The sequence below is a fragment of the Colossoma macropomum genome, unplaced genomic scaffold (assembly GCF_904425465.1).
Source record: "Colossoma macropomum unplaced genomic scaffold, Colossoma_macropomum, whole genome shotgun sequence".
NCBI lineage: Eukaryota > Metazoa > Chordata > Actinopteri > Characiformes > Serrasalmidae > Colossoma > Colossoma macropomum.
The window spans coordinates 25,621,758-25,636,197 of record NW_023494789.1 but is presented as its reverse complement, the minus strand read 5'-3'; positions in this window follow the sequence as shown (position 1 = coordinate 25,636,197).

The following is a 14,440-nucleotide window of genomic DNA, read 5'->3' as shown; positions in this document are numbered from 1 at the left end:
TAGTGTATCAGTCTCAAAGTGCCAAGCTCAATTCATAGGTTAGCTTTTCACAGAACAAAGTCAGATACAGTAATGAGCAGAAGTCAGAGACCACCCTTCATTTATTTATAATTTTTGGTAAACACAACTTAAAGCTTTCATCTTTGAGAGACAGGAGAAAATCAAGCTCCACTCCTGCTTCAGATTTGGAAGAATCCACAGGTGTTTCTGTCCATCCTTCCACTGTGAGAGTGCTATGAGTCTGAAAGGATGTATAGCTGTTGAGAAGCCTTTACTGAGAGAACAAAATACACAAAAAAGAAGACAAAGCTCCCAAGTGGCATAACCACAATTCGATCCCTGGTGATGCTGCAGCCATCCGTGGACAGGAGTCTAAGAGAGCACAATTGATGCTCTTGCTCTCTCTCGGTGTGTAGGATAGCTCTCCTTCTCCCCCATCACTCAGTGCAATGCTAGTCAGCATGGGCATCTGTTAGCTGACCCAACAGAATTGGCAGAATTTTAGTGTTCCCCTCCAAGCGTGATGAACTGTCCAATGACGTTTCGATAGCAGCAGTTTAAAAAGATATGGTGGCTGGCTTCACATGATTTGGAGGAAGCATGTCCTAGCCTTCACCCTCCTTGTGCTGGAATCATCATGTGATTAGGGAGACCTAGCTTGTGGTTGGAATTTCTACATGGCTAAATTGGGGAAAATGTCCAAAAAAGGGAAGAAAATTTGCATTCAAAGTTCTAGGAATGAAGTGGAAGAAAGGAGGTGGGGAAAAATGGTCCTGTAGATTTATTTGAAAAACTGAAAGCAAGTCTCCCAAAAAGAATAGAAGCTGTGATAAAGGCAAGAGATACACACACTAAATACTTATAAATTTGATATTGTATGTAGTTGTTGAGGTTTTTGTGTAATTTTCTGTGAAACAGTTTTATGCTGATGCTCAAAAGTGAATAACTGAATTGCCATTTTGGCTGGAAAGTAAATAAATGAAAGGTAAGATTTTTGCGCAGTATTGTACATTTGATGAGTATTTTCTTGAGTTTTGAGCGGTCTACAGTAGCTAAACAGCTTCTCTGCCATAAGTGCTGTTTGACTATGAGTGACTAACCTTGACTGTACTGATGGGGGGCGGGGGGCGATGGGGGGGTCGAGGAGAGAGAAGGAACCCTGAAAACAATAGGGTAATTTCCTGTACACCTCTTAGAGCCATGTGTGCATCTGTGCATGCATACTTGTATTTGTATGTATATAGTAGGTCTGCAAGTATAAAGTGTGTGGGTGTATGTGTGTGTACACTTGTGGCTCTTGATTTTTTGGCGCCATTGTATTCACCGCTTGGAAGACAAATTAGAGGCTGTAAAGGGTAAACTTATGTTTGTGTATATGTGTGTGTATATGTGTGTAAGGAGGTTAAGAGAAAAGGAAGGAGAAAGGATTATGAAGCACCCCTGGGGACAGCTGCAGTGGCTTCACTCTCTTTAAAGGGAAAAAACAACACAAGGCCAACAACAATGGACACTTTGTCTTAGAAAAGACGCAGATGAACCGGTCAAGGAATTCATGTTTGGCACCTTAACTGCTGTTAGTGTGTTTAGTATGAGCGCATCTGTCAGCAGCCTTCCTCCTCATACTGTACACACACACACGCACACACACACACACACACACACACACACACACACACACACACACACACACACACAATCAGTCCGTTTGTCTGTAGCATTTTATCTGATATGTTACCGTACCACTTTTTTGGCTGTGCTCACTTAGGTGGTCTTGACTATTTTTGTGATTTTGGCTCCATTTAAGTATCCGAAAAACACTCATTTCCTTTCGTAATGGGAACCGCCGAGACTGTTCCCTCTGTAAAAGAGAAGTGATTTGTCCAAGTGGTATGTTAATCAGAGATTTTATCTGCAGAGTGTTTGGCTTGGCCTCACTGAGTGTGTGAACAGGCAGGCTTCAACAAAGAACCTGAGACTGCATTCAGGCACAATAAAGTCAAAGAGATGCTACTTAACACAACACGCCTTTCTAAATGCATCGCTTTCCGTAACTAAGTAACTGATAGTGAAAAATGTACAAGTGAATTTAATTGCTAGAAAGACACAAGGTTAGGGTCACTCAAAATTCCAGATAAGAAATGAAGCCTTTTGGGAAATTTGGGAATTTAAGCTTGTAAAAGGAAGAAAAGAGGCTAAACCATTCTTGTTGGTTCCACCCAAAAATATTAAGTCAAAGTCTCCCAAACAAAATACAGCTGGACACACATTCCGTAAAGTTGGCGAACATCGACAAATGGACAACAGGTGTGGACGTGATCTGTAGGAGGCTGACATAAGCACTTAGGCTGCCTTTATTAGCCAACAGCTACTAGCCGAGTAATACATTTGAGTATTCCATGATTTTAGTGCTGCTTCCTTTAGAGGCCATCATAATAATACCCCACTTAGATGTATCTGCTCCTCCACCGGTGTGCAAAAATCCCAACAACAAAACCCTAATTGGGCTCTTTTGGTGTACACTAAACCAGTTTATCCTGCCCTCTTTATATCCTTGAACTATCCCACTATAAGCAAGTGTCTACTGCTCCAGCTGTGTTCCAGTGGGGCTCATGGGTAATGCAGGGTTGCAGGCTGAGCAAACACTCAGCAGACAGGAGACCAGCCGCTCTTCCTGTTTCTGCTTTGCCCGCTGTTTGATTCCTGCTCGGCCTGCTTCCTGGTCACATATCAGGTCCAGCAGCACAGCTTCCTGCCCAAAAGTCTCCATGGAACGCTGCAGCTCACTAACTGGCCCTACCTTTTTCTGGATCTTTCGCTGTTTTGTGCAGTCATACAGCGTCTCTGTCCGCAACTTTGTCTACATCGCATGTATACAGTGCTAATCTAAGGCTACCTGAAGATATTATATTTGAAGCTATTTCTCTAGGCAGTAAGTGTTAATAATAATAATAATAATGATAATTTTGCCAAAAGACAAATGTATGCAGTTGTCCCTGCATATAATAGACATGTTTGGTGTGTAAAGTGTGTTTCTTTAGTTTTACATTGGAGCTATGAGTCAAATGAACCACACTAAAAGCTTATAAACACTAATTAACATCGTACAAACTGCATATACTGCATCGTACAAACTACATCATCACACATTTGCCTCAGGCTATGCTGAGCTGTTGTGATAATGCATAATCTCAATTAAGTTGCTTATGTGGTTTCTAACACTGTATGACATACTGTTATCTGTAAAATGGACACTGCCTCTTACCCTGCATGCATTCATTCAGCCAAGATAATTTTGGTGAAGCTTATACCTCACCAAAAATGGACAAAAAGTATGGACAAAATTCAGGTTTCAACTACTGTTTGGTATAACACACTGCATACTGTAAAAAATATTCTCATTGTTAAAGTACTGTAAAACCTAATGGTCAGTACCTGTTTTTGGAAAAAAAAGGTTAAATGCCTGTAAATTACCCATGCATTAACACTGCTGTTTGTTAATTTACAAAACTAGAATGTAAATTCACTAAAATATCATTTTTTTTATTTCTCAGGCATTTGTGTTTATTTTAATAGTTGTTACTGTTATTATTATGCTCAAAACGGTATGTTAGAATAACTAGTTAAACTAGTAAAACTGTTGTTTTTCTAAGAATTTAAATGAAATACATTTTTACAGATTTTACCATCAGAAATAAAACAGAAAAGCACTGTTAATTAACATTTTTTTCTGGCACATATTTTGTTTACAGTGCAGTATCCTTTTCTATAGATAACAGAATCTCTTACAGCATTAGAAAGCACAGAGGCAAGTCTGTTTGAGCAAAATTTAGACATATCTTTTTGATCATCATATCTGATTGATTATATTTAAGGTAAGGGGACGTTTTGAAATTGATATTTTTCACTGAACTATTACTTTTAAGTTGAACCTGGTGTGCTGTTGGTGTAATTGAACAAATCCATGCAATTGCTGGAGTGCATTAAAACCAGTCCTCTGTCCTTCAAACCATCTCACAAGCTATCAATAACATTTTTGAGAATAAGAAATTCCTGTTACTTTTTACTGTGTTAATGTTCATTTCTATTTATTCTAATGTTATGTCCCTAGATAAATGGCTTTAAACCTTTTTTTTTTTTGCTTAAAAGTGTCTTTTATCTGGTATTTACTGCTGTGTCCTTCCCTAGCCTTCTCCCCCTTCTCCCCCCCCTCCCCCCATTCCCACAGCCCACTAACCACAACACACTTGTGGATGCTATCAGTGTTTCCTAGCTGTGGTCTCAACGTTCCTCAGGAGTTTTGGCAGGATTAAGTTTCGCCCCATCCTGATAAAAGGAACGACAAACTGGCTGTGCTGTTCCTGTAGCGACAGTCACAGCTTGATAGACAGCAAAGAAAGTGTCCAACATTATACATGATAAGCTTTGAAAGAGGGTGATCGGGAAGTGTAATGCAGATTAATTCTATGCATTTAAATTGGCTGTCTGCTTGCCAAAGCGCTTGGGTTTAATGGAAGTCATTGGCCTATAATGGCCTGTGATGCTCATTATCAGCAGCAGCGAGAAAGGAATTATGTAGATGACTGTGGTCGGAGGATGGTGTTAAAGTTAATAAGTAGTATGACAAAGGATAGTGAGCTTGTGTCCACAGGAAACGGGAAGAGGCAGTCATGTTGAAAGCTATTTCTGGCATACTGCATGTATGGCAACATTTTTTCTTGTTTATCATGAAAGCTTTATCACTGCAGACAAAGACAGGTTTTCATAATGACAGTGATATCACAATGAGAAGTCTTCGGTATAGTTAACAGTGGGGGAACAGGGAACCTGAATCTGGGTTTTCTTTCTAATTAGGTTAATTGTGTTCTTGCATTCTTAACAGTAAACATGTACCAAGTATGTCCTTCGAATAACGTTCCAGTGTCCAATAATTGACCAAAAATTCTCTCTTCTTGATGTAATCTGGGCAGTCCTAATCTTGGGTAACGCTTCTGTAAGCATGCCCCCTACCACTCAAAAAGCTGATGTCACATCTGTTCGTCCATGATTTTTTTTCCGTCCAGTTACCGTCACATAAAAGCTGGATAATGATTGTAGTTCTGTATGAGTGGTGGAGCAGGCTAGGAGTGTTGAACAGAGAGCTGTCAATCAAGCTGCTCATTAGCTGTACCCACACAGTTCTCACATAGGTCTGATCTGCTTTTGCATTTTACCAAATTTGTTGATCAAGTATATGATAGAATTCCATGATTTATCTTATACATATAATGCTGTGCAAAGCTATTCAACCTTAAAAGACATCAGATTTATCTGGATTACAAATGACACTTGTACAGCTTGTTCCAGACAGTATTTTTTATTGCAAACCAATATGCCCTTAAAGTAAATTTTCAGATTATAATTCATTGTTTGTCAGAAGATCTTTATCAAAGAATTAAAAACTAAAAAATGCTGCTGCATAAGTATTCAACCCCTTCAGACTAGTACTTGATAGAACCACATTTTACTGCAACAACAGCTTTATATATGTTGAAATAGGTTTCTACCAGCTTTGCATACTGGTTGAGAGTGATTTTCACTCATTCTTCCTGGCAGATTTGCTCCAGGTTGTTCAGGCTGAAGATGTTTGTGGACTACAATTTTTAAATAATGATAAAGATTCTCGATTGGACTGAGATCTGGACATTATAGAACATCCATCTTTTTGTTGTTCAGGCACACCTGGGTTACTTTGGCCTTGAACTTGGGATTATTATCCTGCTGAAAAGTAAAATTTCTCTTTGGCAGACTGAAGCAAGTTGTCTTGCAGTATCTCTCTATATTTTGCACAATCAATCCATATTCAAATTTTAACAAGATGCCCAGTCCCTGCTGAGGAAAAGCATCCTGACAACACGATGCTGAAACCTTTGTACTCTGCTGTTCAGATGGTGTTTGTTGAGGAATGGACAGTGTTAGGTTTGTGCCACACAATGCACAGTTCCATTTTTGTCTCATCTGACCACTAAAACTTAACCCCCATTTTTGCTGGATCACTCTGATGCTTACTTGGCAAACTCCAGACTTGCATGATGTATTTAATGGCTTATTTCTAGCCACCTTCCCATGCAGGCCAGTTGTATGCAGAGCTCTTGACATTGTTGACTGGTGCATCTTTACTCCAGTGTCAGCCACTGAACTCTGTAGCTCCTTCAAAGTGATTCTTGGCCTCTCTGTAGCTTCCCTCACAAGTTCCCTTCTTGCTCCTATGCTGAATGATTTGGTGGTGTGATGTAGTTTCTTCACAATTAATTCAACAGTGTTCTCTAAGATATCTAAATACTTGGGTATTGTTTTGCAGCTTTTTCCTTTTTCTTGTACATGTCTATAACTTTATCTCTAATTTCCTTAGAATGGTTTTAGAATGCTCTTTGGTATTTTCACAGCTTTCCTTTGGATTCACAGTCTGATCAGAGGTACAAGGCATTGCTTAATTTTCGTGCAGTGCTGATAGTCGGGTTTTGTTCCATTAAAACAACAGAACTCATGAATAGTCTGCTGTGACGGCTAAAAACAATCCAGCGCATCAGCCGTGTTTTGATGAACACTTCCTCACGTTTTCCACTGCCTAATAAATAGAGCTGTGGAGGGATACTGATTGAGGAAACTGGGTCAGACAGGTATACCTCACACAGGTTGTTGAAATAACCACCATTTTCCGCATGAAAGCTTGCACGGCTACAAAGGGCCATGTCAGATAGCTCAGTGCAGTGACTGCATTTCAGAACCACATTTCTACTATTGCTTCAGGTCCCTAAAATCAATTTCATGCAATAAATTCAGCTTTTGTAAGTCTCCTCTAACACATCCACTTTAGCTCAGAATAAGTTTTTAAATTATTAGACTTGCAGGACCAGACATAAACTCATAATGAGATTATACGTCTGGGAACAACTTTAACTTTTGGTTCTGGTTTGAGGCAAAATCCACCACAAATAGGGATATAGTACTTTAAAGCCTGCCCCAAATTCTGTGCTTTTTTAATGTCTGGAATACAAATGATAACACAAGCAAAATGCTATCGTTAGCTAACTAAACTCTTTCTGCAACAAGTAATGCTTATTTTTACTGCCTGGAACGTGTTTTCTGAACATACGACACACATCTATATGTTTATTGCAGTTATTTAGGGAGACTTTTCAGGCATACTAACTTGTGTTACATTCATGGGCTAGCGACAGGCTTCATGTCTGTTGGACAGTGTGGATGTGCGCACTGTTGAGCTCGACAAGGTGCTGGATTGGTTTGGAAATTTCATACTCACACTAACTTTGTTACCACCCTAATTATGTGAGGGGGTCTACTTTCCTGCCCACATTTAGCCCAAAATTTGTAATGGTTGTCCCCAGATGTTCTTGTTGCAAGGACATATCTGACTCTGCCAAACTCATTAAAGCTGAAACGTGTGTGATTTTTTTGTTGAAATTGAAAGAAGTAGCATGACTGAGTGAAAAGAACATAGCAAAATATGGTGTGCTTGTGCTGCTGCAAGTCACCCTGTAAAGCCTGAAATAGTAATTTAAAAGTCAGAGGTGTTGGGATTTCTGGGAGATTTCCAAACCACATCTTGCAAATCTACATATTAACAATACATGCATAGGCAGAAAGAATGTCCAGCACAATGTTTAGGTTTCAAATAAAAAATCAACAGAATGATGAAGATATAATGATAATTGTAGACACATCCTTCACTAAGTTTTGACTGAGTTATCTTTGAATACTCATTCAACACTCATCAGATTAATCTGCTCTGTAAAGTAGTTCTGAAACACATGGAGAAATTAAGACAGCACCATGCTTCTTTTACACAGTAACAAACAGGACAAACGGTAACACAAACAGCTCCAGTTTCACATGCTGATGCTCTTTACTGTGCCCAACATGGACTTGCATGTAGCTCACCTTCTCTGGTGGCAGATTTTAATTACATTGTAGAACATTTTAAAGTAAACAAAACCAAAGTCTCAGAACATATTACCAATGATACATTAGATAAGATTAATTTATAATTTATTCCCTAACCTCTTCATTCAGAGCTTCTCTTCTGTGCTCGCCCTCCAACCCACCAAAGGTCTCTCTCCAGCCCATGTAGGTGGAGGTCACTTGTGCCCCCAGTAGGGAAGCGGGAGGGCTCATGCTGAGATGCCCTGCTAAGCCCGGAACAAGGATTTCCACCTGACCACCACCACACCCTGAGCCAATATAGAAAGCTGGAACTGTGTTTATTTTATTCTTACAAGCTGTTGTAAAAGCAGAATTCAATACTACAGTGCCACCGCCTTGTGCTTGAGAGAGCCCAAGCTCTCTGATCTGGAGGTCAGGCTCCGTGCCATATGTGGCAGTTGTTATTTCAGAGTTTCAGAGATTACAGGCATTAAGAGAAACATGCTTCCTATGACATGCTGCCACCCTCAAGCCCTTGAAAGTTCATCTACAATGTTTTTTCCGATATGGCAGAAAATGAATGGAGTTGTTAATATGTCAACGCTGTATAGATTTGCAGTGTGCTCAATGATACTACTGAAATGAACACTGTATGGCACATATATGACATGACCTAGAACAGAGGAAACAGGATGAATGCCAAGTTGCATTCTTGCCTCTTCTGTTCTTGAGTTACAAGGACTGATTTCTGATTAGTTTTGGTATATATCTGCCCAAAATGACCCTTAGACATAGGATACATAAAAGAATGCTTGGGTGATGACGGCTTGTGCATATTCTGAAGAATAGGTGCTTTTCCTCAGGCTTCTTAGTGGCCCTGTTCAAATACACATTGTACAGATGATACCATAAGGTTAAAATGACAGTGGAATCGCTTTGAAGCAGAGATGTGAACGACGCTCTGTAGTCTTGTCGACAAGATGCTGTCATGTCTTTCCCTTTCTGTCCCTCTTTCTGTCTCTTCAGAAGCTCTCTATATTGTTCCATTGTTAATGTCCTTGACCTTTCTGTCAGAAATCCTCTCTGCTCTGGCACTTTGCAACTAGCTGACTGAGTAAAAAATCCAAGACATCTTCTTTTTCCCCTCTGCCACTGTGTTTATTATTCCACGGATGCATGGACGGATAAATCATCTGCAGCAGAAGCAGGGAAAGCTGACAGAATTGTTCCAGTGGGAAACTTATAGTGAAGCTGGATTTGTGTGAGCTTTCACCAGAGTGCCATTTTAAGTCCCCCTGTTCGCTATATGGTGCACGTAAACAGCCTTCGGTGTGGAAGGAGATGATAGATTTGCTTAAGAAGAGTTTTCATGGCTGATCCGATATGCTTCACCTTTATCGCTGGGGGATTTCCTGCAGAGTCTGAAGGGAGCTATCAGAGCACCCATACCTCCTGGGGTCCCACGGCTGAGCTTCCTCAGTAGGGACTGTGGCCCTGGTGCCTGGCCCTTTATATCACCCGCTGCCTCTCTTTCTCTCACACTGGAGCAGCACAGGGCTGCGTGTGGAAACCTGCCAGCTCCCATTACAATGGGTGGAAATGGGAATTTAATACAAACTTTCTCACTAAGCCACACAGCTATTACAACTGACCAACACACACACACAAACATTAAACTGAAATATTCCAGATTGTGGCATGGTTTATGCTGATTTTAGTTCTTTTAGGACTGTTTAAGGGATTTTTGCAAACTACATTGTTATGGTTTAGTTTCTTTAAATCAGTAACATATTAAATACAATATTACAATTTTCATCCCCAACCTCTCAGACTTCTATTTCTCACTCTTATCATATAATATTAACCCCACTGCATTGTTTTCCATGTAATAACGCAATAATAATCCTTACAGTATGGACATGAAGCTTAAGGGGCAGAAGGAATGACAAATCCAGCATTTTTCCACCTAATCTCTGCTGCATTTGTAGTATAAGGGTGATTACCTCTGACAGTCATTTTGAAAAATTTCTTTTAGAAAAACTGAAAATCTCAGCCTAGGGATGAACCGTGATTATTAGCACTAGGCCTTCAGTTTGGGAATTAAATGTCAAAAACGGGGAATACAAAAACACCTCTATGATATTTTAGTATTATGTTAATGTTAAGCTAATAGCAATTCACATGAACCTTTTTTGGCCATTGTAGATAAAAGATGTGAAGCTTGTAAAAGGCATTTCATGTTTTATTTGAAGTGTGTGTATTGTATATTAATATATGTTTTATCTTATAATATATCTTTTATCTTGTAAGTTTTACAGTGAGTACTTCAGTAAAGAGCCCTGGCATGGAGCTGCTGCTGCTATTTTCCATTTCTAACATCTGACTGACAAGCATTCGCCAGGCTACCACTTGTACTCACAGTTGTGGCATATCTAAAACTTCCAGAAGGCCTACATGCCTTTTTCTCACAAAATTGGTCCTACCCACCATTGTAAATCAAAATGTAATTGGTTGATTTTACTGTCAGTTCTTAATTATGTTAGTGATTAATCTGACATGTTAGGCCTTCAGATCAGTCCTACCAGATAGGAGAGCTAGCCTGGCTGTATCTATCTTCATCATTTTCTGTGGGCTAAGCATAAAACTTAGTAAGAGTTTTACTGTAATACTTGCAAAGTTTAAATACAACAGTTATGATGATCATATTTAATACAAATTAACAAGGGTTCCCAAGTCAATGGGCAGTCGCTTTGCCGTGATCATATGCATGCTACCAATGTGGCACACAGAGGTTTGAAAAATGTTGGCATGCACCTTTAATAAGCATACCATATTTATTTATTTTACCTGAATAGAACTGGGAAGATGGCTGGACAAATTGCAGGATAGGAAAAGAATAATAATAACCACATAAAACAAAATGCATGTGAATAATGCAAATACATGAAGTCATAAAATCTTTTGATTTCACCCCAGAGCTTGCTGTATTTACGCCTGAACTCTATATAGGGAGCCTGTGTGAAGACAAAGGAACTGAGACGTCTGCCTACAGTCATCCACCTTGAGAGAAAATAATCAGCAGCCGTCATCACTTTTACAACAAATAGGAGGCATAATTACAGTAAGACAACAAAAGGCTGGTAGACAATAGGCGGTAGGCTGAGGAAAGGTATGGAGGCCAAGTCTCCCACCCAAACCCCTCTAAGAGCCCCCCCCTCTTTTTCCCTTACTATAACACCCACCCTCACTCAAAGTACCCAGACTGTATTGACACAGCATTCACTGCTTTCCCTCATGGCTTCCTCTTCCAAACAGTCTGTACACTTCATCAGCAGAACTTCACATTTACATGTTCACACACCCACACACACAAATAAACAGCAGTGCAGCTACAGCTGCAGTTCATCCACATTTTTATTCTTACATAAATCTCTGTTTTAGTCAAGTCAAGGTTAGTTGGCCTTAACCATGCATAGAGTCTGGAATTAAAGAATTGCACAGCAATATAATTAATTATTTTGCAGGACACTCAAAGTGTGGTATTTCTGAATCGTTTGTTCTGTTGCTCAGATTTGCAACAGAAAGAAAAAATAAAGCAAAGAAGCCCTCAACGTTGTATCAAATGTGCTTTAACCCCTTAGAATCCCAGGGTTATTGCATACTAAGGCTTATTATTCAGTAACTACAGGAACTTCAATGCAAACTGGTTGAGCTATTCTTAGGTTATTGAAGTGTGTAATAAAACTTTGTAAAACTAGTAACCTTCTGCTGTATGGTTAGAGGCATAAAACCTTTGAAGTGTCAGGTTCAGCTCAGCTTTTCCAATATTTGCCAGATTAATCTGAATATCGTTTTGTTCCTGCCAGCTTGTGAAGCATTTCACAGCTCATCTTGTTTGCTGAATAGTATTCTCGTCTAGTGATTTGTCAGCTTTTTGAGCTTTTTAAGATGAAAGTTGGGAGCCGACTTACATCAAAAGGCTGTTTCTGTATTTTTTCTCAATATCTCCCGGTAACCCCAGACCTGCTGCTGGTCGTGTTAGTTTTTCTCTTGTTTTGTCCTTAGCTTTTTTTTATGCAGTTCTTAGCCGTGTTTTCTAGTGTGCCACATTAGTTCCAAATAAGTAGTTCCAAAGTACTTTTATCTGCCTTTGTTTATTGATGACTGGTTGCTGGATTGATTGCTTCCTCTCAAAATATATCCAGTAAAACTACTTATGAACATTTGGTGTATTCAATTTCTTTTTAAGTAACTAATTGTCAAAAAATTGCTTGGAACAGGAGTTTATTGCTTTAGTAATCTGTTTGTTCTTGCCTGAACATATTCAGTTATCTTAATGCTCACACAGCATAGTGCACATCTGTCAATAAACAAAAAATGCAATTTTTGTTACATAGTTATTTAGAAGAAAGACTAAAATTTTATGGAAAAGTAAATGATATGTCGCTAGTTTTGCTAATAAAATATACAATGGAACTGAATGAAAAGCAATTTGTGAGCCAAAAGAGCCGACTCTTACTGCTGCGCTAAACCAATTGATCTGACTCACTGAACAGGGCTGGAACGCACATCACTCTTCTGTTTGTTTCTGGCTAATTCTAGTTTGTTTAGTTGTTCTGCCGTCAAAGCTGCTGACCGAAATGCATGCTTAGGGGAACAACAGGTTCAGAGCTTGATGCAGGCCTGCTGTTACTCCCTTGCATAATCTGACTAAACATGGTGCAGGTCAAATATTATCTTGTAGAAGGTATCTAATGTGTTTATTTTGTGTTTTTGAATGAGGTGGAAGTAGGATAGATTAAAGTAGCAGTAAAGATAGCTGCAGCCTGAAGCAACTTGCAAGATGTGCTCATGCTCAGTGGAATGATATAGTTACTGTGGAAAAAAAACAGCATGGGCAGAACGCTCCTCAACCAATCAGATTGTGCTGCCAGGACTGTTGTATAAAATGTTTTCTTGCGCAATGCATAAAATACCATTTTTTTTGCCATACCATGTTGACCTTCAGTACTCAGAGATACATTTCTAGCTAAAATGTTCATTTGACACAATTGGCAAGTCTGATAATAAGAAACACAATAAGGTGTTTTTTGGTGACCTGGCAAAAAATTTTGTATCTTACAGTTTTGTGTAATGGCTTTCAATGTTTATATTTCTCTGACCATACACACAGGAAATGACCCCAGAAAAACAAGTTGCTATTTGAAGCAGTGTCAAGTTCACTGCTCCGAAGGCAACCGTGAAAACAAAAGATTGAGGTGAATCCCCTTCCGCTCTTCAAATGTCTCCAGCGCCTGAGCTGTGGCTTCACTGATAAGAAGTCGCAATATATTTCCTTTCTTTATTATTCTGCTGATTCATGTACATCTGAGTAAGCGTTCCTAAAAATATCATTAGAATTAAATATTAGGACTCTAAATCAAAATTCAAACACCCCATGCAAGTTCTGTTTTGTAAATCATGGCCAAATCCTCAGCCTCTGCTCCTTCGCCTTGTAACTCCTAGACCAGTACAAAACAGGAAAACCCAAACAATGTCATTCTGAGTCGACATTTGATTGTGTGAGGTTATCAGGAAATGGAGAGAAAACAGCAAATCGCTTATTTCAAAGCCTGCTCATGCACAAATTGGCAAAGTGTGCGCCAGAGTGGGACAAATGAGTGCGCAAACGTGTGTCTCTGGTGTTTTCCCCCACAATTACAGTAGAGGTGGCTGACCGTTCAGACACAACAGAACAGGCTGAGATTGTTCCTCATTTCCTGACTTCGCCTACCACACTGACAGAAGAACCAGAGACGTGCAACACCAATGCTGCTCAATTTTGCTGTGCTTCCACTGTGGACAAGAATAATATGGAAAAGCAAAAGTCCATCTGGTGTTATTGTAAGATTATCAGAGTGTCTGCCCTTTTGGGATATTATGAAAAACCCAAAAATCTCCAAACCAGAAGAAACCAAAAGCTCTGCACATGTGCACTATGCTGTGTCAGCATTATTAAGACTGCATATGGTCAGGCAAGAACACACAGATTACTAAAGCAATATACTCCTGTTCCAAGCAAATTACAGTTCAACTGTAATAACAGAAATGGCACTGAAGGGATTTGGCAAAACAACTATACCATTTCTCCTGTCATATAAAATGTAAGAAAAGGGAATCCATAACTGACTTTATTACTTATTCATATATCCAAAGGCACATTCAGAATATTACAATCCATTTCAATGGAAAGCTCTGCCACATCCATGTGGTGCATGACGGGTTGCGTTGCGGTGAAGGCAGCCAAAACGCGCTGCAGCAAAGTTCAGCAGATTCAATGTTATGCAGACAAGTGTGGTCGCTGTATTGCATCTAGCCAGTCAGATAAGAGTAGATTAGTACATCAGACACGTGTTACACATAAAAAATCCCTTTCAAACATGAAGAGAAGCTAATGCTAAATTCAACTGAAGCTCGTTACTCAGAACTGTCCATATCTAACCAGGAAAATAAAGGAAATCCCCCCTTAACTGGAAATTTC